This window comes from Echinops telfairi, unplaced genomic scaffold (genome assembly GCF_000313985.2).
Source record: "Echinops telfairi isolate 266 unplaced genomic scaffold, ASM31398v2 ScPeMD7_7424;HRSCAF=8462, whole genome shotgun sequence".
NCBI classification, from domain to species: Eukaryota; Metazoa; Chordata; class Mammalia; order Afrosoricida; family Tenrecidae; genus Echinops; species Echinops telfairi.
In genome coordinates this window covers 81412077-81415605 of record NW_022111324.1, presented here as the reverse complement: position 1 = coordinate 81415605, position 3529 = coordinate 81412077, and the positions used below count along the sequence as shown (strand labels likewise).

At 46.9% G+C, this 3529-nt stretch overlaps 1 protein-coding gene and 1 pseudogene across 4 annotated transcripts in view; one reads left to right on the top strand and one right to left on the bottom strand.

Annotated features, from left to right (window-relative positions):
• Window positions 1–3529, bottom strand: part of CDC42BPA (CDC42 binding protein kinase alpha) — a 303883-nt gene that overhangs the window by 237064 nt on the left and 63290 nt on the right. The gene's annotated exons all lie outside the window — the stretch shown is intronic.
• Window positions 2297–2913, top strand: LOC105978348 (annotated as a pseudogene).

The following is a 3529-nucleotide window of genomic DNA, read 5'->3' as shown; positions in this document are numbered from 1 at the left end:
GCTGCACTCCCCCAGTGTGGCAGGATCAGATCGGGTGCAATTCCCACACTGTGTCTCTGGTGTTGTCCCCCGCAGGGCCTTGGTTCAGTGAGGGGCATCATGTCTCATAGTGGGGCTGGCCATGTGGTCCTCTCTGTGTACTGCTGCTCTAATTGGGGTCATTGTCCTCAAGGCCTGGTGGGCCAGGTGTTAATCAAGCTTTATACAAGTATTTAGAGATTCTGAAATGTTAGTGTAACAGTGTATGACTAAAAAAAAGGCCTCATTTGTGGCAGACGGGGCTGGTTTTGCCACCATGACAATGTATCTGCTCACATAGCCGTCTCAGTGCACCAATTTTTGGCAAAAAACAGCATCCCTCTCTTGCCCCATGCACCTGACTCATCTGACCTCGCTCCATACAACTTCTTTTTGTTTCTGTAATTGAAGCGAGACATGAAAGGAGAGTGATTTGCCGACATAGAAAAAGTGAAGGAAAAAATGAGGGAGGTGCTGTCAGCCATCCAAACAGATGAGTGTGAAAAATGTTTCCAAGAATGGAATCGCAGATTTTACAAATGTATTTAGTGTAATAGAGAGTGCTTTGAAGGTGATAAGGTTGGTTTGTGAAAATATATAAATACATAGCTTTTGTGGGAAGAGGATTCTGGTTTTTTGGGGTACCCCCTAGTATTGCCCTTCATACTGCCATGGAGTAAATTCTGACTCAAATCAATCCCTTAGGGGTTTCTGAGGCTATAAATTTTTATAGAAACAAAGAACCTCATATTTCTCCTGTTGTGCAAGTGGTGGTTTGCATTCCAACACTTACCCCTAATTGCCAATAGGCCACTCTATACTATACCAAGAAGACCCTATTTCACACCCCTACACGTGAATTGTTCAGCCTCCATAATGTGGACCTAAGCTTTGTGAACGGACTGTTTGAGACTTTCCTGAATATACCCAGACTGCCAATGCTCCTTACAAAAATGAAAAACTACTACAGCTACAGTTTCTATAGTGCCCCTTCCAGTATGGAACTCATGGCTACTATTTACAAGAAGGACTCAACACTGCGACTTTCTCTGTGGATGCTGACTTCCTGTACTATCACGTCTGCAGTGTCCTATAGATCATCAAAGACATGATAAGAGGCCACCCATTTGCATCCTTGTCTGGAGAGTGGAGCATGTCACCCTCAGCTGGCTGCCTGCCAACTCTTGGAAAACAGACAAGTGTACCAACTGTGGAGTTGAATTAGAGATGGTGATTGGAAGCTCATGTACCAATAACTAGAAAAGGATTTGCAGTCTAGCTTGTCTAGCTTGTTTTGGATACTTTTTCTCCCCTCTTAATACTGAAGGCTGTGGTTTGGGGCATGAATGCCTTTTATTTTTTATAGTTCTGATAAGATACAAGAGGTTTAGATAGTAGTGACTGTGCTTCAAGGACTGAAATACTAAACTAGGCCAAAATACATGTGTACTATTTGCACAGATCTTTTTCTGTGAGCATTCTCACACAGAAAACAACTCAAATTCTGGCTACCTTTCAGCCTCCTCCATGGACTAGTCCTCACTGCTGACAAGGCGAAGTAAGCCCTTTAAATTTCCTAATAAGGACTTTCTAACAACGACTGCCTGCTGCTACAACACATGTTAAAACAAACTTTTAACCCCTGCCCTACCAAGAAATCTCCAGAGAGCTAAACTGAGTGAGGACCTGAAAGATTGTCTTCAGGTTGCCAAAGGAACAGAAAGTAGAATATTCCTAACAAGGATTTAAATTGCTACTCCTCTCAGATTTGGAATTAATTGAGAGGAAAAGTGGAGGATAGCTCTATAAATTAAAAGAGTTGCTTCTAGGTCCCCTAAGTATGTTTAAGCCTTCCTTTCTGGTCTTCTTTGCAACATGGTTAGTTTAATACAAGTTTTATGTGTAATATACTTTTGTTGAACATATGAAAGAAGAATTCTTATACTTCATACAACTAACTGTGCTAGTAGCATACATTACACCCTAATATTCTGCCTTAAAAAAAATTATCCGGGCAGCCCTTACACCATACAATGAATGAATGACTGAGTTCTAATCCCTTGGTAAAACTAGTTTGGGTTAAAAAAAACAACCTTATCTGTTTCAAAAATCCACTACTTTACCTTGTCGATATCCATCTAACAATGAATGGATAACAACCATTAAAAGGATGTGTTGTCGGCAGTTCCCCGAAGGTGCTGGGAGCTGCTGGCTGGAGTCGATCCGCCATCGGATGGACACCCCCGGTGGTGGTGGTGGAGAGTCGTCGGCCCCGGCCATGGCCCAGCAGAGAGCCCTGCCGCAGAGCAAGGAGACGCTGCTGAAGTCCTACAACAAGCGGCTCAAGGACATCAAGTCCATCATGGATAACTGCGCCGAGATCAAGACGGCCAAGACTGAGGACGAGACTTGGATGTCCCGGGCCACACAGGGAGAGCAGGACAAGTATGAGATGCGCGTGCTCGCTGTCAACATTGGTGCAGACTGATGAGTCCCTGATAAAGCTGGTGTCTGACCTCAAACAGTTCCTGACCCTCAATGATTTCCCATCGGTGAATGAGGCCATCGACCAGCACAACCAGCAGCTGCGTGAGCTGCAGGAGGCCTGTAACCGGAAGCTGGTAGCCTTGCACGCTAAGGTGTCCATCGACCTGTATGAGCTGGAGGAAGAGTACTACTCGTCCAGGTGGACTCTGTGTGAAGCCAATGATCTCCCTGTGTGAAGCATATTGGAGGCTGGACCCCGACTCAGACCCCATCGATGCCCTTTCGGCTCCTCTGGTGGTCTCCCAGCAGTTTAGCACTGGCCCTCTGCAGACTACAGCCCCTGGACACTCCCACGCCAGCAGCTCTGGCCCCCGAAGCACACATGAGCCTCCCTGGCTCCCTGCCTGACCCTGAGGTTCTCGGAATGCAACTCGCCTCTGGACCCCTGGGACTCCAGGACACCACCACCACCCCACCCCACACCCCACCCTGCAATTTCCCTGGCAGCCTCATCTGTCTGGGCCTAGGATCCACCCCCACCCCTGAGTGCTGGGACTGCCCACCTTTCCTGAGTCCTCTGGGTACTGCCCTAGGCCCCACGGTTGGAGGGATACTTCCAAGATGTGCCTGACTGGGTACAGAGGAGCAGGGAGTGTGCCTAGCATGGGCACTGACAACCATGCCAGCCCCCATGCCCAGGCCAGGGCTGTGGGCCCGCTGCTGCTCGCCTACTTGAACCATAAGGCCCTGCTGCAGAGCAAGAAGCAGTGGTGGTCCACCCCATCCTGCTGCCCTCTGGTCTAGAGACAGAATAAATATGCTGCTGGCCTCTAAAAAAAATAATTAATTATATATTTTTAGAAAGGATTTGTTTTCAAAAAGTGAAAACTTTTGTATCTTTATTTTTAAAATCTGCTTGAACCTGTGTGATCACGGGGTGTCGAACGGATCACTGAAGACAACTGGGTGCATAAGCAAATGTGGTGAAGAAAGCTGATGGTGCCCGGCTATCAAAAAGTATAGC